Source organism: Coturnix japonica, chromosome 5 (assembly GCF_001577835.2).
Source record: "Coturnix japonica isolate 7356 chromosome 5, Coturnix japonica 2.1, whole genome shotgun sequence".
Classification (NCBI taxonomy): Eukaryota; Metazoa; Chordata; class Aves; order Galliformes; family Phasianidae; genus Coturnix; species Coturnix japonica.
The window spans coordinates 12,543,783-12,565,615 of NC_029520.1; the positions used below are offsets into that span (position 1 = coordinate 12,543,783).

Genomic DNA, 21,833 nt, shown 5'->3' on the forward strand with positions numbered 1-21,833 from the left:
TACACTACACCTTGAAAATGCTAGTTGGGAGGGATCTTAAAATATATGATTCATTAGCCTACAGCAAATATTAATCATTGATCTTTGGAACAAATACTTTTATAAATACAACATAGCAGTGATATATTATGAAGGTAGAAGAAGTTTCAATAGTGAAGAGCCAAATAAAAAAGTAAGGTTTTCTTTTTAACAATTGGTTTTTCTCCACAGGAAAGGTGTGAATAACTTTGTTGGATCACAAAGTATGGTCAGCAAATAGCACTGAAAAAGCACCCTCTTCATCTACATGGCTGCCTGAGAGTGGATTTGCTGTGCTGAAGACAGTCAGGAGCAATTCCCACTGCCTACTGAGCTGCATCTTCTGCTTGTCCAGCGTGCTTGGCTATGGGACAAGCGAAGTCTCTCATTTCCCATAGATCAGCAGTCTTGTGAGCTGATCTTGAAGCTCCTCCAACTCATGTAGCACCTGCTCGTGTCTGTCTGGATCCTGTGCCAGGTGCTAGAACAGGTTGGGTGGTTGGGATGCTCAGAAATCCTGTGGCAGGATAATGTCTGCAGGCACCGCTTTGTTTCCTGTGAGGAAGTGATCCAGGCGTCTCTCCTGCAGGCAGCAGTGCAGGTAGTACAAGATGTCGTCCATCTGCAGCACGAAATGCCTCTCATGCCAGCTTTCCAAAGGGATGGCACTCAGGAGGTATATGAACACTGTCTTCAATTCATAGGTAGAAAAGTTGTGGCCCACCAGGATATAGGCGCACACTTGCATACATCTGAGGTAGAAATTGCTGTGATTGGCGTGGGTGACTATATGCTGTAAGAACTTTGCCTCTGCCACAGCACAGCTGTGTGGCCAGGTCATGCTGGAGCTACCAGCACCCTGTGTCTCCTGGCTGCTTAGAAAGATGTCCACATCTTGCTGTACACCAAGCATGACCTTACTGGAGACTGTTTTGATGTGAAGAAGGTCGATGTGAACCATGTGGGAGTGCCTCGACAGCACTCACATTCAGGATGCGCTTTCCTGTCAGTCAAATGCATTTCCAGAGCTTTTTGGTCAGCGCCCGGTACCAGTGGGCTCTTCTGTAAAGCTGTGGAGGAAGAACAGCATGCCCTGCTCCCTCCTGCATGTGCGTTTCAACTCCACATGGATATGGGAGTTCCTTGCTGGCAGCTCCCCAACAGTGCCCAGTTCCAGGCAGAAGACATGTTACAAGGTGAAGGTTTGTAAGAACTGTGCCTTAATTACTACTTACCTGTAAGTGCTTAGGGTGGAAGACGTGTGGTGTGAACAGAACGTATTTCTTCAAAAAAAAAAATATTTGTGATATGGGGGTGTCTACAGCTGGTAGCTCAGGTGAGTTTTGGTAAGATAAGTGCATTGAAAAGGAAGCAAGTTATTGGATAAGTGCTTAAATTAGTTCTGCAAGGTTTATTAATGGCACTGTACATTAGTATCAGGCAATTCACATTAGCTTTACATTTGTATCTGTACTAGATGTACAGCTGAAAAGGCCTTAGTATTAAATTTACAGTGTGTAAACCTAATGAGTCTTATGAGGAAAAACACTGCAAATTTACGTTGTGTTTGTTAATGTAATTTAGAAGGCAGAAAAAGGTCTTGGGAATTATTTGTTTAAAGAAAAAAAAAAAAGTAATGCAGGAGAAGGTGTTTTTAGAAAAAAATTCACTTCTTGTGGGTGTTTAAGTATTACTATATTGGCTGGGGCATTCCAGTAAATCTTGGTGGGTCTGAAAGTCAGAAGTGTACTGTTGTGAGATGCACTTATGATGAAGCAGTAAAACCCGGTTCTTTCTTTTTAAGGTCAAAACTGCCAGGAACGACTGATATTCATGGCGTTAACTTTCAGTATTTTCATTGGCATTGAAAGAAGAGATAAAAATCATCTAGAGCTTCCAAAATTAGATACACAATTATGACCTCCTAGGTACTCGAGCCTCTCCTATGACTCATTTGTAAGTATTTGAGCGCATCTGTTCACCTTTGTACAAATAGAGCCTGTGTCCAAAATGTTGCGGGTTTAAAAGAGCATAAGCATTCCACTGTTGATTTACAGAACAACATTGCCATTGTGAACTTTTAGTGAATGTTTAAGTGATGACCATACATGGTGAGCTGCATGGTTTCCCAAGGACTGGTTGAAAACATTGGTATAGGTTCACTGTGATCAGAAAGGTAGCAGCAGGCTGTAATTGCTCTCACTTGGTCTCAAAAAGGCAAGATGGGGGGGAAAAGCATGCCTGCTTTTCCCTTCTATGTCCCTTCTACAGTTGTCAGAAACAAATAAACAAAGTGGTATCTTTACAGCAGTTTCATACAACTTATTTCTGTATTGTGCACGGCTTTTTACTGCTGTTTAGCTTTTCTGAGTCAAATAGTTAAATGTCGAGCTAAGCTGAAGTTGCTGAACTTTTCCTGTCATAAATCTGACTTCAATGATGATCACTGAACTGAATGTCAGAACATTAAATTAGTTCCCACCTTCCCCGATCAAGGTTCATAGGAGGATTGCAGGTGTATTGGCTCGACTGCCTCCTTCCCACTTCAGTTCAGCAAAATATTTTCAAAAGTGTTTGTCTGTGAGATAGAAAAAATGGTATTTGTTTATAAAGGTGTGGCTTTATACCCAGTACTAGGTTGAATCTCAAGCATTGATTCTAATTCTTTCAAAGTGTTGCACAGTTTTGTTCTGAATTGAATGTATGTACTCTGTATGTTACTCTGTATGTAAAGCACTTTTCTCAAAGTTGTTCCTCTGTTTATGCTTCCCAGTTCTTAATAGTTTTATAGACTTCAAGGTCACCAGAGGCTGTTAAAGTTGTCTAGTTTGACTCCTAATACAGGCTGGAGATCCTTCAATATTATTTCTGCTGTCAAGTATTTAACTTCTGAGCAAGCTTTGGGTGAACCTATTTGCAAAGAACAAAACTGTGACTTGAAAGACAAACAAGTTGTCTTTATAGTTACTTAGCCTTTCCAGAAATTTGGCATTTTATCTGTAGGCTAAGTATCATTCACTTTGTCTCTGAGCATACATCTTCACCTTGACATGCCTTTTAAAACTAGATATGTGGGCTTGGTCTATGAATCCATTTGTATTATTAAGACCAAATAACTTCTTCACTTTGTGTTGTCAGAAATGGGCAGACTGAACAACTTCAGCTGGTTGTTTCTATGACTAGAATAACTCTTAGTTGTTAACATGCTGAGACTGATTGATGGAGCACTCTGTCACAGATCTCCCAGTATGTATGGATAATACATTCGTTATGTTGAATCTTTTTGTAGTAAAGGGGTAAAGTGCACAGTAAGTGATAACTCTTTAAAAAAATGTTAACACATTATCTTAAAAATCTGTAGACTTGACCATGTAAAACATGTAGTTAGAGCATTTGCTGTATCAAAATTAGAATTAAATTTCTCTTCCTTGTAGTTACAGAGTATAAGACCCTGGTACTGGTGAAATCATATGGTAGAAGACTTCTTTGTTGTTGTTTAAATGCTTAAAATCTTGCATAGCTGAACAAACTAGATCAAAGTTGTAGTGAAAAAAAAATGATCCTTTAGCTGAGATCTTTCTTTGAGCCTTAGCCTAAAGCACATTTTTGTAACTGAGTTATAAACCTGTAAAACAATGTTTCTGGTAAAGCAGAACCAGTGATCTACAGTAGCTGAAAGCAGACTTTACGGTCTAAAACATTCTGGGATTGGTTTGGATTTCTAATACATATTTTCAGCATATAAATTCTAGAGTTATGTAAAATTTCCTTGGCTGCTTGATTCTCTGGGAGAAAAGCATTTTGGGTGACTGATGACTATTTGTTGAATTCAGCAGAAATTAATTCAGCTCATAAGCACATTTCTGGTGAGGGACTCTGGAGTCATCTTTAAGAAGCATTATTTTTCAAACAAAAAGGGAGTCTGTTTTACTTAAAATACTTGCCAGACTCATAACTCACCATCTTAATATCACATGACAGAAGCTGTAGTTGTGAAGGGGCCCTTTTTGTCATGTGCTGCTTGTAATTCTTATTCAGCTGTTCTCTCTACTAGTGCTTTCCTAATATGACTTTTCTAAATTTAATTTCCTTATATTTAAAGAGTGCTAATTTATGAGAAGGTAGTTTCTTATAATTCCAGTGTATAAAATGAGGGGTTGTTCAGTTTCAGATTAGACAGCTTTCTTCACTGAGGCAGAACTTCCACCAGTTCAGTTTAGCAGTATTTAGCTCAAAAACCAAGTTAGCTTAAGTAGCGAGTGCAAATCCTGTCTTGCCCTAGGAAAGCTTCTTTTCTGCTCTATACTAATGGAACTGACTGCAGAGATAATGAAGCCAAACTTCCGTTTCTGTTTCAACTGGAAAAAACAGAAGGGGCAGGGAAGCTTTTCCGCTCTTTGCCTTCCCAAGTCAGGAAGGAACACCAAGAGATGGCTTGAATTTCTTAGCCTTTGCACATTTTTGCATTTCAAGCCTGTCATGATGAGAAGAAATATATGATTGGGTGTGGGAGGAAACATATGATCGATATAGGCCAGGCCCATATAAAAATCCATCTGAGCAATTGCCCAGGTGCCCAGGGAGTGCGCTGCCAGCTGGTACTTGTAGATGGACTGCGACTGTGCCTCTGCCTGTGAATAGTAAATTGCTGGATCAGGCAATGAGTGGGGTGGCAGAGAACAGCCTGGAGCAGTGGCACAGTGGCCACAGAGCAGGTCTGTTCTTGACCTCCTGCTGCGGCTCCTGGCTGGAACCTTGACTAAGCAGGGCCTGTCTAGGTACAGTTTTTTTCCTCATGGAAAAAAGTCATTCCAAGCTGGATGATTTCATTCTATTTCTAACAGATGGGGACTTGGGCTAAGATGATGACAAGGAAGGGGATGATACTGTCAGTTACTTTTAATAAAACTTTTCTGCAGTGATAGGATAGAGATGTGAAACCACAAATGAGACTGTCATCTGACAAGGCTTTGCCTGCAAATGCAATATTATGGAGATAAGCTTTCAGTGGCATTCTTTACCTCAGGCTACTGGCAGATTAAAAAATCATTTCTATTGCTATTGACGTTGATGCAATATTGTCTCTTTCTCATATCTTCTGTATTCCTTGTCAGTAAAAACATGATAATTCCCTTCACAATCACCCAGGGTGATTCTATAAGGCAGCAGCAGGATGGTGAGTCGCTTGGGTTGCTTGCAGCAGCGGCCACTTGTGGCTCAAGCAGCACACATCAAGGATATTGCTGATATTCTACATTTGGTGACATAAATTCATCTGCTTCAGATGCATACAGCTCAAACTATGAGGAGCAGCTGGACAAAAATGATCTTTCTATCCAGATTCTTTACATTTGGTGTATTAGTTTAATTGCCACAAACTTCTGTGAGTTGATTTTTTTCATGATGTTTTCCACTTTGATACATGAAAAGAAGCTTAAGTGGGGAGGGTTTCTAAGCACTCTTATAGAAGATTTAGCAAGCAGTAGGGGGAAAATGGGATGTGTGTGTAATCAATGCTGAGGAATATTCTCTTAAAGAATAAGCATTTGGGTGCAAATTATCAGCTTTGATGTAAACAGTACCTAAAGGCAAAGTGGAAATAGCTTAAGAAATGTCCTTGCCTGTGGTTGTTTATCAAAGGCAGAGCAAGATAACTAATATAATTGTTCTCATTCACCCTATTTGCAGCCCTGAGATGATGGATATAGGGCAGTGTAAGCAAAAAAAAGTGCAGGGTGAGGCAGGGATGTAGCTGAAGTGTGCTGTGCCATGTCTGTTTCCCAGCACTGTGAAGGTGTTCTGAGAAACAGAGTGTTAATTTAGTGGTAATGAAGCCTGTATCAAGATCTAGGAGGAAATCTCTGCTGGAGTCCATGGTACACAAAGGGGATTTCAGAAATTTTCTCCTGTTTCATTTCTGTCCTGAACACCTCATTTGGAATGGAAATGATTTATTTGCCATCTCAAACTGTAAAACAAATGGCTTTAAGTATATCAGTGTGTGTGGAGGATCTGAAGGTGTTTTAACAGACAGATAAAAACTAACCTGGCACATTGCAATGGAAAGAGAAAAGACAGACAAACTTCAGGATTGGTAAAGTATTTGTTAGTTAGTTTGCTTTCAAATTTCTAGTTTTCTCCATTTTTACAGTGCTGCAGACAAAACGAGGGAAAATGAGTTTGTCATAATGTGATATGACAGACCTGTGACAGCTGTGTTTGAGCATTATTCTTCAGCAATGAGAAGCAGCACATTAAAGAAGCCATGTTCACGTTCTGCACCAGTCACTCCCTGAGAGCCTCCCTTTTTGTTCTTACAAAGTCTGTAAGCAATGATGATGATGAACCATGTTAGTCCATTTACTAGCATAACAGGAATCATTAACTGTCATAAATGTATTATGTTTCCATTAGATAACAGTTATAAAGCTACTTGATGTCTGCACAATGACTTACAATGGATTTGGAAAGGAACTAAGTTGGTTATTTATTGACCATACAGAACAAAATTATTTGACTTGGCACAGTGAGTTTGAATCTTTTCAAGCTGAAATGAGATCCTAAGTTTTTAATCATCTAGCTGGTGTATAAGTTGATTCAGGAAAATGATACTTTCTGAAAAACTGCTGAACTTAAATTTATTCTAGGCTACATTTATCTTTCAGGCTCACCAACTAATTACTTTTAATCTTGCTCCTGAGACAAAAGCATGAGAAAACAGAGAAGCTGATGCCAGCTACACTGAAATACTGCTTCCAAGTTGCATGTGGTCTGTGAATCAGCAGTAGACAAGGCCATCAGGCATATGCAGACTGTATCACTGCGAAGCTAGGGCACGTGTACCTTTTGTTTGGTAGCTCTGCTTGGTAGAACACTTGCTGTCTCCATTTGGAACAATAATTTAAAAGGATGAAGAATGTAAACAAGTTTAATATTACTGGATGTAGTCTTCTCATTGAAGTTGATCATGTTTACCTTCACTGTATGAAAATGAATTTCTCTTGGTGGAGATTGCTAAAAAGCTGCTTTTTAGATTTTTAGAATGAATCTTTCTCTTTGCTCTCAGAGAGCTTCAGCTTATCAGTTGCTGCACTGCAAAACTTGACCTTGAAAGTCCAGGTGGATTGCCATGTTTGTAATCTTTGTGCACTGCTATTTTGCTTCTATTAAAAAAAAAATAAAAAATTAAAATGGAATCATTCCACTTTCCCTTTTGGAACTATTTTCAGAGGGAGCTGCTAATTTTACAGACCTTGTGATTTTTAAACAGCCTCCCTTTCTCTCCTTTGAATCATTTATGCATTTTTTTGAATGCTCATCTGATCACATTGTTAATCTCTCTGAATGTACTGTTTATCATTTTACTTATTTTACTCAGTATCTGTATTTATAGTATTTTGAGGAAGCCTTCCCCAAAACCAGACAATACTGAGTGGCAGGGAATGTGGAGGGACTTTAGAGAGGTGGATGTCTTTGACATGAAACTTTACTTCTGAACACCTGCAAGATCCTGAGAGCCTAAGCAGGTATTTGAGACAGGGATGTTACTGCTCAGACAGATCTAAGAAGGCACAAAATGTTTGGTACGGGGCTAATAATTATCAGGCCTTATAATATTCTATCCCCAAGAGGGAGAGAGTTTCCAAGCTGAAAAAGAGTGTCTCCAAGCTGAAAGGGAGAGTCTCCTCTAGAAAATTGTGCTTCAGCCATTGTAAAGGTAGCTGAAAAACTGGACAGAGTGGAGAGCAATCAAGAAGATATGATAGACGAACTGTCTACTATTGTGATGGAACTGATGAACCTGTGGTGGTATCAGATACACCTGATGGGGATCAGGATTTCCAAAACAGCCTGCTGGAGGGGCTGATCAAATTGGTTTCCTCCCAATCTGTGTTGTCTAATGTCTCAGTTATTATATCATCCCACTGCTCAAGCAAATGGCAACAGTAAGACTATGTAATGTATTGCTTTGTGGAGTTACATAGGTGATCATGGAGAAGATATGAAGAAGTGGCATAAAAAAACCCATTCCTGCACTTCAAGTGCAGGTTAAAGAACTACAAGACAGATGAACCAGAAAGGTGAACTTCTCCAAAAAGGTGATTGCTCTACTTGCTGTGGGATATGGCAAAAGCCATAAGGATGCCAGAGGTAACAAGAGGGGCCCTGTCACCAGACTGGTGGGGGGAGGGAAGGGATGATAGAATGTTCTGGACTGAAACCCTTCTTGTTCCATCTTCCTTCTTCAAGATATCTATTTCTAATAACTCTTTAAAATAAAATCTCAGTTGTTTATGTAGTGGATGAAGTAGTGAAATTTTACTTAGACACCTATTTTACAAAAGTGTAATTATTCACACAAATAACAATTTATCCCTTGAAAATCTGTACGTATAGTACAGATATACAGGTTTAAGCCTGTATGTAGCTGGCAATTGCCTGCTGCAGGCTGTTAGATAACATCTATGCCTGTCCAATGTAGCTTGCTTTCCCTAATTTACAGAGCAGATAAATCAACTAGCAATATCTTGTTTAATTTTCAAAGATAGCAGGACTGAAGGAGAAAGTCTAGACAGAAATGGCACGATGTGCCAGAAACAGGGCCTTGTAAAGGGGGGGGTGGGGGGAAGAGAATTGTATGATGATGTATGGAGAAGGAGAGGGAAAAGTACTTCAAGAATCTTCTGGGAAATGTAGCAAAATTAAATATATTAACAGTGCTTCATGTCTTTTTCAAACAGTTGTAGACTTTGGTAGCTTTCTGAATTCCAATACATATGGAAGCACCAAGTAATTATCCATCGAGGTCTCCTGGCTGTGCAAAGAATCGTGTTTTAGCTGTGTAGCTGAAGTATCCTTTCTTGTTCTAATGAGCTGTAGCTCTGTCTTTATCTCCCTTGTACTGGCTCCTTTCTGTTGAAAACTGAACAAAATGTAACAAAAATTATGTGGGTGCTCCTTACAGACAAAAGCAAGGGCACGGTGTTTCAAGGCTCTGTCATTGGAAGAAGAACTGCATCATGTGGCTGGAAATCATAGTGATCAGGTTCTCAGTGGGCTGCTGACAGGATGGAAAATGTAACACATGCTGTATTTCACAGGTACTTACATCTTGAATTCTACATCGAACCTTATTCCTGTAATTTGTTTGTAGTTCTCTGCTACTGGTTGGGGAACATTTTTCTCCATGAAAAGCTCATTAAACTGATAAATCATCCACTTACGTGAGGGGAGGCAGTTTGCTGGCACTTGCTTTGCTAACACGCAGCCACCCACGACCATTTTCATTTTGATCCTTGAGGATACGGTAAAAGGCAGGAAGCTTCCCCTGTAACTTAATTCTTAAAACACAAAAGCTGATTCTATTGCTCTGAGGAACTTTAATATTTCTGAAGAGCATTTATCTGTTAATCTAATATTAAACTTGCATTGCTTTTACACTGCAAAGTCCATGCTAGGCTTTTTAAATTACAGTTCCCCAAACTGGTGAAAGCAGTGCAAGCATTCTTAGTAGTTCCCTGGAATACTATTAGCATAGGAGAACGTTGCCTGAACACTGTACCTTGAGGAATTGTGTGTATATTCTTGGATTGTATTCTTTCCTCTGGAGCACAAGTATCAAGACAATATTTCTTACGAGGGTCCTGAGTTTTTTTTTGTCTGTGATGCTGAAATTGCTCTAGCATACAACCGTTGATTTAAGCTGTTAACTTTTTTTAAAGCCAACAGCAGTGAGGTAATCTGAATAAAGTTGATAGTGTTGACCATATTGCTCAAACTTCTGTGTCTACTTATGACCTGCACAAAAACAGTGTCAGGGTCTGAAGTCTAGCAGAGGCGTAACAGTGGGAAAGCAAAGATCCTGTAGTCAGTGAAGAAAAGGAGGCCCCTTCACATTAACTTAAGCTAACAAACAACCAGATTCCCTTTGTTCGCAACAGTAAATCTGCGTAGTTGAGCAGAAATGATCATGTATGTTGTGCTATCTGTTCTAGAGCTGGACTAGAGCTAGTAATCTTTTCCTTAGAATCAAGAATTTCAGTGGTGTAAAATTTTATTTTTTTGAGCTTCTGGTTTTTGTCAACAACTGCTTACTATTTCTTACTGCCTCTTAGAGTGATGGACTTGTACAGGCTTTACTTTTGCATGGGTGAATTGATGGGAGAGCATTTTGGACAGAGAATGCAGAACGTGTACTTAAAGAAGATATACATACTCAGTAACAGGGTTTCACAAGTGTAAGTTAGTCTTATGTTTCATCGTTTATTGTAAGTTTGGGATTGATACTTTTGTGCCAACGTAGGATTTTTTAAAAAAGGAGTGAGAAATGCTGTGTAACATTTGCAGTAGCACTGTGAAGAGAACAAAGGAGTACAAATGGCATAATTATTTTCATTTGTTACTGGTCCTTTCCTTTGATTTGACACAATTCACTTCTCTAATATTTGCCTCTGCTGTTGCCTCCACTGTTTTGTCAGCCAAACACACGTCTTCAGTTAAGTGTCATTTTCATCAGTTGTGGAAAGCAGGCCAGAATATCTCCTGGTAGACTGGGTTATGCTAGTATTGTAGGTTATGGAACACAGGTACTGCTTGGAACCAGTGAGCTTAGTGACTGCAATTTCCTTACCTAGGCAGCCATTGAAAACATTGGGATGGAATCTGTTGTATAATGTGAAAGTAGAATCAGGGGAAGAAATTAAAGATTCAAAATGTGTTCTGGATATACGCTGATGAATGATGCAAGATGGAAGAGGAAAAAACAAACAAAGAAAGCACTCCTCAAAAAGGAAAGCTTAAATCTGAGTGCAATAAACTGATGTTTCATATCTCCTGTACGTAATTACAAACCTCACTTGATCTCTATATCCAGTTCAGTCTTCTAGTCCTTACTTAGGGAACAACTTTCAGGGACAGCAGTGAGATTCTCATGCTTTTGAAAATCAGAAGCATAGATAAAAGTTAGTCAAATTCTCAGTAGCCAGCTATGAGTAATTTATACTGTGTGGTAATATTCTAAATTATCTTGAATTCCGAGTGTCTTATTTCAAACATGAAAATGTTTCTTTAGATAGCATTTTTACACCCTTTTCTATTCTTCACTTGGCTGCTCTCTTTCTGACTGTCCTATACTGGCTCTCTTCTCACATCTTGCAGTGAATTATATACCTGTTCCTTTCCACTGAAGATCAAACATAAGAAACCATATTCTGCTAATTTTAAAAAATCTGCTTGAGTGCTGATGTGCCTTTGGAATGCATTACCAGTGGTACTGGAGAAAGACTTAAAAAGAGAGCTGTCTTGTAGAATTAGTACATGCTGTGTGAAGACCTGTATGGAATGCATCTTTGCTATCTATGCTGCCATTGAAACAAAATCTTTCACTTTTCTGATCTGGCTGGAGATGTTATTTCCAGAGGTAGGAACTCAGAAACTGAGGTCTTTCTTATGGGAATAGATAGATATAAATAGTCTGAAAATTTTAGGTGGTGGAGACCCATCACTTCAGTGTAACTCTGCACAGTTGATGAAAATAGAGGATTTAGCCTTCACCACTTCATTCTTTCATTTACTTTGTACTGGCATTGGATTATGTGCTAAATACTCAGCTCTGCAGAGGAACCAGAAGTGTGAAGAATGTTGAGGAAGTGGGGAGTTTCACTGGCCTCGAGAACAGTCAGTGTGGCTGACAGAAAGAAACCTCTCAGCAAAGAAAGTTGTCAGGAAGAAATATAAGAAAATGTCCAGTACATCGAATTATCAATTCTGATAACTGATGCTATGAACAGTTTCAGGACTAACAGCGTGCAGGCTTTGAATATGTGCAACTGCTAAACCTGGTTGGAAAGACTTAATTTTGGGAGTCAGTTGTTTACTTTCTTTTGAGTGGATTTTGCAGGACTGAAAACTTCATTGAAACTTACAACTCATGAAGCTCCTCAAGATATTGGTTTTGTTCCTCTAATCAATATGAATATTTCGTTTAAGAATATAGAGTATGATGCTGACATCAAATAACACGTGCTGGCTGTACAGGTGAATGGTGACACTCACCAAAATACTTTATTCTGTTAAACACATGGTGCTTGAGGTTAAGGGGAACAGATTATGATTTTAATTATATGGATCAGTAAGCATTTTTTTTTTTTTTTGCTGCACAACAAAAACACTAAAATTGATCAGTCCAAAACTGTAGTCTTTGGATTTACTATTGCTTAAAGCTCTCAGCATTGCTGGCAGTTATTAGCCTGGAAAATGTCACTTTTCAAATATACTGTCAAACTGCACACAATCAATCCCAATGACCTTATCTCTTAACAATTATATATTGTTATTGTATATATATATATATATATATATATACATATATACATAATATATATTGTATATATATATAAGATACAACCTTATCTCTTGGGTTCTCTTCTTGCAAAACTTTCTCTAATTATCCTTGGCTCATGAATGCAAGATGCAGACTTGCTTTTGGAGTTATAAATATAGTTCTTCTTGTCATGAAACTTGTGATGCAATCCTGTAACTAGTAACATGCTTGTCACACCAGACAGTGCAATTAGTGCTTTGTTTACCCTTTTCTCATCCAGATTCTTAGCTGATAGCATTGCCTTGCCCACAAGTGAAACAGGTTTTATGGCATTTCTCTGCTTTTGCTGTCTTTCAGAACTCTTTCTGTATTCTTATGCCTGTTTTCACTGATCTGACTGCTATGGAAATCCTCTTTTTTTTTTTTTTTTTTTTTTAAACTGTTGCAAATGAATGCTAGTCCTAGAGTTCATCCATAGGTTTAATAGTGATTTCTCTGTCTGCTTTGAGTGCCTGGAATTTCAGAAGCTAGGGTCCGAATGAGAACACAGCTCTGCAGCAGATAAAATACATCTGCTCTTGTCTTAAGGAGTCACTTCTGGGATGCTCATCTTTATATGACCTGGATTCCACCTTCTACACGTGTGTTGGAGTATGTTTGCCTATCATAAGGTGAGGGTGAAGGGCTATGAATTTGTTCTTTTTATTGGGATTTATCTAAATTTTGCCCTGAATTCCTGCCCTACATCTGTTCTTCTCTAAATCGTTATTTGCACCAGCTTGGCATGAATGAGCCTTTATGAGACTAATTACAAGCTCCCTATTGGAATATTTTCCTAGGCATGGTGTAAATAGAGTTATATGGGAAGAGCTTATACTGCAGTGTTGATGCTGTTACTGCTTGTAAGTAGATACTTCAGTTGCCTGCTAATAATCTGGAAGCTGCCTGTTCAAATTTTCTGAAAGGTTATTAACATTGAGAAATAAATGGCTGTGGTAGCAGTCAGGTCTGCTTTTAAGGTTGGTAGCAGTCAGGTCTGCTTTTGAGGTTCTTTGAAGACAGTGATCAGTTGCTGTTCATGAATGGAAAGTAATGTAATTTTCAGAAATTAGGATAAGAGATGCACATGTGTTAAGAACTAGGAAATGTTTCAGCGGAAGAGGAACAGGAGGGAAGGTTTGAAACCTTGATTAGTAAGGAACAGGCTGCTGGCCCTAAAAACTTGAAAAATGCTAAAGACAGAGGCAGATGACATGTAAAGCTGCACTAAGGTGGGACAGCAGTGATCTTTGAAACAGACACAGCTAATGGTCAGGGAGCTACTGAAAAGGCTGGGAAGAAACAGCATAACAGCACTAAGTAGAAAAGCAAGTCAGACTCTTGATGTCATTTGACAGTGTGTCCCATCTACTTGGCAATAGACCAAAGGCAAAACTTAGTGTTTCTCTGCCAGTGGTAGCAGCCTGAGAAATGCGTTGGAAGAACTGGGATGATGGCTTCATACAAGTCTGACAGACTGGCAGCTGAGGTACATTGCAGAAAGAAGGCAGTCAGTGGATGTGATGTTCTCAGGCTATCAACTTTACATACATTTGCAGGGTGAGATGTGCTGGAGGTGAAGTGGTGTTGTTGATGGAGTCTGAAGTGAAAAGAACCAGAATAAAGTTATTGCTGGAAAAAGAGATGAGAGCATGAAAACCCTGTAGGTGGAAGCATCACGCTGATAATAAAAATGAAGTGTTAGGATTGAATTATTAACCAATCAGGATATAGATATAGGATCCATTATGTTAAGTAAACATAGCTACCTGCAAACTGAGGACAAGCAGTAACTGAGTATTGCAGCTGCCCACAGAATCATTGCCTTATCTATGGCAGACATAGGAGTAAATTTCAGGAGGTAGTAAATAACAGGTTCACAGAACAACTAGTTTTCCATTCCAGAAGAAAAGGTGCTGTTGCAGCTTTGGTAATGATTAGTGCATAGGGCCAGCTTAAGAAGTGTTTGGGAGAACTGATCTGTAATATCAATTAAAAATATGATTAGGTTTGACACTGCAGTAGGAGAATCTAAACAAAATAAATCCAGAACAGAGGTATTCAATTTTAAGGAATGGATCAGCATACTAATGAGGCAACAGGTCAAGGGGAAGAAAAAGTATTAAAGGAGGAGCCAAAAGCAACAAGCCTAGAGGCAGCCTAGATGCTTCTCAAAAAACTTATATTAGAAGTCAGGTCAAACTCTCTGATGAAATTTGAGCTGAGGGCAGGAAGAAAGAGGAAAAAAAAAAGTGATCTAATAAAAACCTTGTGGCTCAATTTATAGTTACCATGATTATTATTTAGAAAGGACTGGCATTTATAAATCTGTCCTTTTGGGAGAGAAAAGGAAGTCCATAACTTATGTCAGGAAAAATTGTAACCAGGAAATTAAGATAGCTAAGAGAATTTGAGGAGCACCTTGTAAAGAATGCTCACGTTCATAATTTAGTTATTTAAATATAACAAAAATATTGCAAAATAACCAAAGTAAGTCCTATCCACAAAAATGGCTCTAGAAAGGATGCTGGGAATGGCAGTCCATGAGTCTGAATTCCACCTCTCAATAAAGGTTGAGATTGGCGTGTAGATAAGCTGTTTGAAGAATCATCACCATTGGAAATGGTGAAACATATGTGAAACAAGAAAAATTAGAGCTTTCCAGTTACCCGAGTCATCCGGAATGGTTCAAGGTGACTGTGGTTTACTGTTTCAGGTACTTGCACCTGCCATACAGTCTCACCCATGGTGATTTTCATTAGTCTAAAACAAGGGAAAATTCACATTTTCAGGAGTCATTAAGGAGAAAAATAATGTTGTTTCTGGCTAGAATCAAGTCAGACAATGGATGAATGGCAGGTGGTGAGGAAAGATGAGGTGTTCCAAAATGCCTTTGCCATCTGGTCTATGCAAGTCTTCCATATGTAGGAAATTGTGAAGTAGCTGGAGAGAAAGAAGGATGGAGACAGAGTCCATACATGTATGAAACATCTGTGGTTCATGCAGGAGCAAGACATATGTGAAACATACGAAGGAAAGCAGTTCCTTAGTTGTGCATTTTCTCTTTTTCTTTCCCATGTCATTGCATGTATAAGAGAGGCATAGATGATGGGCGCCGCCTTGCAACACTGGGGCCTGGAGTTCGAATCCCCCCTGTGGCACAAGTGGTAGAATTGCCGCTCTGCTACACAGAGGCTCGAATTCTGGGGGTTGGACTTGATCTCTAAGGTCCCTTCCAACCCGCACGAGACTATGACTATGAAAAGGGTCAGTGAACACAAAGCAGGGATTGTAGCTTTGTATGTGTATGGATGATAAAGGCCCTCGTCGTCTTGTCTGTTTTGGACTTACAAGCTCTCATAGCAGTGAGGAGGGACAGTATTTACCTTTCTAACTGCAGAGGCTGATTTGGTAACTAAATAAACATTGAGGTCAAAAGGTCTAAATAGAGCTCAGGATCTTAGTAAAGTCAGTGCGTTTAGAGGAAGAGTATTTTTAAAACATTTGAATAAAACCATGAACAATCCAAATATGTGCTCAATTATTGCCAAAGCTAGCTTCTCTGAAATTCTAAAACGTTCTCTTCAGACACTACATCTATTACCCAGGAGTAAGTTAAAAATTGGATTCCTTTTTTACCAATATATAGACCCATCAAGGAAACTCTTTTTTTTTTTTTTTTCAATTTTCTGAATTATCATTCTCATCTAAACTGATCTATTGATCATTAATGATTAAGAAACCCTTAGAGCATGACAGATGAGTGAGGAAAAACCCAATAAGCTTTCCACTATTGCAGAATACCAACAAGCTAAAAAGCTACAATTGTCCTTAAAGCATGCCTGTGAAGCACTGTATGAACTAGTAAACAGGATCTCCTGGATGCTACAGGCTGACCTTTAGTTCTCTTAGCATATACAGAGTACAGCCTTTCATTTGCAGTAGCTATTTTCAGACTATATTATACTTGCAAATTGAAGTATTCATGATATTAATGGAGTAATGCATGCAAATATACAAATTGCTATTTAGGATCTTATTAATGTATTAGTCAATTAACAATTATTAATATAAATAATAATGTTTAAAAAATATATTGAGTGTACACAAAGTTCCGTACCCTACTTTTTAAAAAAAGCAAATTCAAGCATTTTTAATGACTGAGTATTTGAAATACAGGTATCACCAATATAGATGTGGCAGAATGTCTGTCATCATTACTTTCCATGCCTGATTGAGTTGAAATCCTAGTGTGTGGCCCTACTGTTCAACACTGTGAATAAAAGGCTAGTTTGTTCTGTTTGATTTCATAGATACTGTAATTTACTGTTGGCTTTCAGATATTTAATCAAGAAGTTCCATGTTATTGTCTGAAATGTTTTGCTTTGAGGTGTCAGTGGTATCCAAATTGGTGCATGGTCACAGATCTTAAGGTGTGATGTTTTCTGTAAGTCTCATTCTCCCTGTAAGAATGAGTCTCAAAACTAAGCACCCACCAACCTTCTCTGTATCAGTGCAGGGCAGTGGAGAGATCTCAGCTATGTTTGGCACTGCAAGTAAGAAGACATGTCAGCTCCGATTAGTTGTGCTGGGCATTCAGGGTTTAATAGGGCTATGGTGCTGTACGGGTGTTTGCACTTACTTTATCCTCTCATACGGTCAGTGAGGGTTGTATTTGTGGTCAGGTCACTGGAATGGTGGAGTTAACTGTTACGCTTTGCTGCATGGGACAGATGTGCCCTATCTTTATTAGGAAGTCATTTGTATGTAAGAAGAGAGGGAAGAAGATTTGTGCTCACTGAAGTCCAGTACTTTTCCTTTAAAGCAATACTGGAATAGTGTGTGCTGAGTACAGTGCTGGCTTTTGTCCAGTGAGCAAATAAGAACAAAATCTAATACCGGATAGCAGCTCTGTAAGAGAGCAATCTGTGTTAAACCCAAGTAAAAATGGATCATGTAAGAGTATGTGCATGTAATAAAGATGTATTCTGTAAGGAATATGCAACAAGCTTAATCTTGCATTTTCCAATTCATTATTGGTTACACTTTCCACATTTTTGTAAATTATTTCCTAGTATTTTATAAACATGTATGTAAGAAATCTTAGTTTACTGATATTGTATTCTTTCTGCTTCATAATGTTTCACTAATTTTCTTTGTTATGTAATTGATTTGCATATTTTTTACTTAGATGCATATGAGTGTGTGCGTATATATATAATATATTGAGTAGCAAATTAAATAAAGCTTCCCATATATATTTTGCATGTATTTATGTTTAATCTATGCAGTTACTATTTCATCCAGCACAAACAGTGTTTTTTTGGGTTGAGATTGTGTGGAAAAGTACTGATCGCAGCCTAAATAGGCAATTGGCCCATGAGAAAGGGCTATTAGCTTGGGAATGTAAGTAAACTGGCTCTGGTTTTCTGCAGGTAACTAAAAGAAACTCATTTGTGAGAAATTGCTCTGAAGCTGTAAACAAGTCTCCTTGCTTCCTGCAAATGACCTTGCTGATACATGCTTTATTGTCTCACATTGCATATGTGGCCACATTACTAAAGGGGATTAACAGACATCTTGCTGGTATCTGCTGGGGGTAATCCCAGGGCAGGCACTGTACTGATTGGCTACCACTCGTACTGAGAACTTGGCAGACTGACCAGCCAGCTGACCCCAGCACTGTGAGTGTCTCTCTGTTAAACTGATGAACCTGAACTTGCCTCTGCTACTTTCTTCATGATTCGTAAAGCTTATGCAGAAGCACTGGTACTCTTGCATTGTAAAGATGACTGAAGTAAGCTTACCAAATACCTTTTAAAGAGCACTCTAGAAAGAAAATCTGACCCATTGAAAACAACTGTGTTTTATTAATGTAATTCTATTAAATACTGTTTAAAAACTGCTACAGATCGAATGAAGCAAACAGGGAAAATAAGGTGGTATGGTACAAGAAGCCAAAAATAAGGCTTGATGCCAAGATGTACGTGATAGAATTCTTGACTGGAGAAGGGAAGTTGTATCTTCATTGTGACTGGGAATATCCAAGCAGTGAACAGTGCAGAGAGGGTAGGATGGAAGGTAGGAGGAAGAAGATCCTGATCTAACAGTATCAAGAAGTCAGTCTCCCCTGAATCCTTATAATAGCTATTAAATAAATCTGGTGTATTTTGGACTTTGACTTTGTCATGCAGTAACTGATGAAGTCTTACTCATTTTGTGTTTCAGGGTCCCAGATAACCCAGGTCTGTGATTCATCCTAGTGGTGAGAACTTGCATGCACTTCATTTCCAAGACCCTGCCAGTGACTGAACCAAAAAAGTTCCTTCCCTCAGCTGACCAAACCTGTGAGTAGTTGTGCTAACTAGTGGGCATGCATGTCTAAGAAGGACTTTCACTTGATTTTGGTTAATAATGAACATTATTTTTCATTAATGCAGATGACTAATTAATTGATTTGTATTAGCTATTACATTTTAATGTGTTACATAGACATATCTACTTCATGAAAAAATGCAATATTTTTCCTTTATTTCCTCGTATATTAATATGAAAACTATTTTGGTACCTCTTTGTTGTTGCTGCAATCACTTTCTCTGTGTTGCTCTTACACAGACCACTGTACTTGATTTCAGTTTATCTTGTATCATCTGATTTTGATACATCAAATATTTTTCCTTTTACTCCTCTAGTAAATTATTATTGTCTTAAGCGATTATTTTTTTTCCTGCTTACATGCTATGTTAGGATAGACATGTTGCATTTGGCAATATCTTTCTGTGAGTCTATCTCACTGTAGCGTTATAATGCATTATTAATTCTGTGCTTGAACAGATAGATCATACACCGGATGTTATAATGGAGCTTTGGGATTTAAGATGGATGACATAGTAGGAAGGGGAAATATGTGTTTTAAGTGGAGTTATCAGGCCAGAGGGAGTTTGCCACTGGAGATCTTAAAAGGGATTTTCTTGGGCTGAAGTGTATGTGAAATTTTTATTAATGGCATTTGTGCAATAACGAAGAATTTGGTAATGAAACTTGCTATCGGCATACAGCTGGGAAACATTGTTACCATATGAGAGAATTGTAAGGTAATAAAGAGGAGCAGATTAACCTTGAGGATAGGCAAAAGATGAGAGAAAACTGAGTACCCGAGTGAACAGCTTCATGCACTTAGAGACTGCTGATAAGAACTTTCCCTGCGAGACAGTAATCATCACCTAACTCAGTGAAGGTCAGCAGTCGCTACATTTCAGACACTGTTTATGTGAAAAGCTGCTTGTGGCTTGAACATCATAGCACTTTAACCAAAATAAAGCTTTCCCACCTTTTAAAAATTATGTATGTTTCTATCCCATTGCACAGCCTTCTTGAAAATACAAGCAAGGTGGTAATATCCAGTATGTACTCATTAGCACAAGTTTGTTCCACCTGCTTAGCATCAGAACAAAAGAGAGGCTTTCTTCACCCACCTGTTGCATATGGAGACAGAATCTGAATTTCTCAGGAGAGTATATTAGAAAGTCAGATCAGGAATATTCTGCTGCAAATTTTCTGTCATCTGTGGTTGAAATAATTTTACTATAAGCAAAGTAACAGTCCTGATTGCAAAAGGAACTTCACTTCGAGCCTAACGAAGAAATCCTCCAGCTCCTAAGCTGCGAGGTCATTTTCACTCTGTGGCCCTAAGGATCATCATTGTTTGGTTGACAGGCAAGTGCCTTTCTCAGTGTTGCACAGACCATCTCTGAGAAAACCGTTTCTCAAAGATTGGCTTCAGTGTTTGAAACTGCTCTTTTTTTCCCCAGCCACGTTAGGAAGGCTAATGAGAGGCATCAGCTGCCTTAACAGATTCTTTCCTACACTGCAGGAATGAGAAAGTGCAGTTTCACAACCAGCTTCTGCGCTACTGTTTAAATATAGGGTTCAGTTCCCACTCTTCTTCCACTTGCTTTTTCTATCATTTATACCACACTGTTGTAAGACTCGACCACACCCTCAAACCAAATAAACAAACAAATAAATGGCAGGTTAAGGGACAAATGTGCTGGCACTAGAAGCACAGGAGTTGAACTGTGGGGTAGGAAGGTTGGTACTGAGGCTAGTGCTGGCCTCCAGAACATGATAAAGTTCCCTGCCCCAAGTGTCTTCGTTCACAATTAATGTGTTGGAGAAAAATAGCACTGCAGTGTTTATGTTCCTGTTTCCAACTCAGACCGCAGTCTTTGCGCACCAATTTTAATTTAAAAGGAAAGATCAAAACACGGCATTGGAGATATCCATTGTAACAGCAGCAGCGATAAGTCACAGGCTGTGCTGACAATAAGAGCTGTATCGATCCACTCGGATGGAGCCCTGGGAGCGAAATGCTGCCCAAAAGCCGTCGTCTTCCATTTTCTCATTCTTCCTTAAATTTCTTTCAGCGGTGGTCGCGGTGGCATCTCCCTTTGTCATCACTTTTCACAATTGAAAGCCTATCTCCCCTTATGAGATCTTTTGCGTTGTGAAATAGCTCATAGGTTTACTGTTGTTTCAAGTTCCCCGGTGCATCTTTTTTCTGTTTGAGAGCGTTTAAAAGTGATCTTCCGCAATCGTTAAAGCGCATACCGCAATAGAAAGCACAAGCGCTACAGCAATTAGCAGCTGAGGGACACAAGGGCGCTGTAAATCCATCACCTGCGTCCGGGAGTTAGCAATGAAGCAGCTCATTAAGGTCACGGCGCCGTGCCCGGGTGCTCGAGCAGCGCAGCGCCCAGTTCAGAAGCTCTGAGCGCAGAGCCGGCCGGACCGGAGCCTCGCGCAGGTGACGGCCGTTTGCAGGGGGCAGAGCGATTGCACCTGGGCTGCTGCTGCTGCCCGCACGTGGCCTGAGCTCCGAGAACATTCCAGGTCGCCCCGGTGCCTCCACGGGGCAGCTCGAGAAGAGAAACTTCCCCTTTTTGGTTCCCGAAAGATTTACGGCTGTGGGAAAAAAGAAAAAAAGGATACCAGAGTTTTATCAGGAGCTCCACAAGGAACTTTTTGACCCTCGGGAGTGAAAGTCAGCGCGATCTGGAATTGGGGCTGGTAGGTGGTGAGGCTGAGAGCCCCTTAATTATGATGCTAATATCAACCTGCCTACAGCGCTTTTTGGGATGTCTTGAGTTTATCTGAGAATAGCCTGTGTGAAAAAGCATTTTCTAGAGAGGAAGGAACCATTCTGCTTACTTTAAATTCTTTAATAGGCTTGAGAGAGGAGGAAAGTGGGTATGGGAGGTTGTTTGTTTCCTTCTCTCTCTCTCTTAAAAAGTCATGATAAAGAGAAGAAAACATAGTGCACAGTTCAAATTAGTGTTCTTCCTAAGCAGGAAGCCTCCAGCGAATTGATTGAATTCAGCCTCTGCCAAGGGTACCAAAAATAAGGTAGCTATACCAGTTTTATTCCTGTCCTTATTCTCTTCTTATTAATGTG

General features: G+C 39.2%; 1 protein-coding gene and 1 pseudogene across 1 annotated transcript in view; one reads left to right on the forward strand and one right to left on the reverse strand.

Moving 5' to 3' along the window:
* Window positions 1-344: 344 nt before the first annotated feature.
* On the reverse strand, window positions 345-20,836 carry LOC107314609 (annotated as a pseudogene).
* The window catches only part of GALNT18 (polypeptide N-acetylgalactosaminyltransferase 18), a 224,945-nt gene continuing 221,719 nt past the window's right edge, over window positions 18,608-21,833 (forward strand). Inside the window, exon 1 of the mRNA XM_015864042.1 lies at window positions 18,608-18,726. The gene's annotated coding sequence lies outside the window, so the exon portion shown is untranslated. The remainder of the gene's footprint in view (window positions 18,727-21,833) is intronic.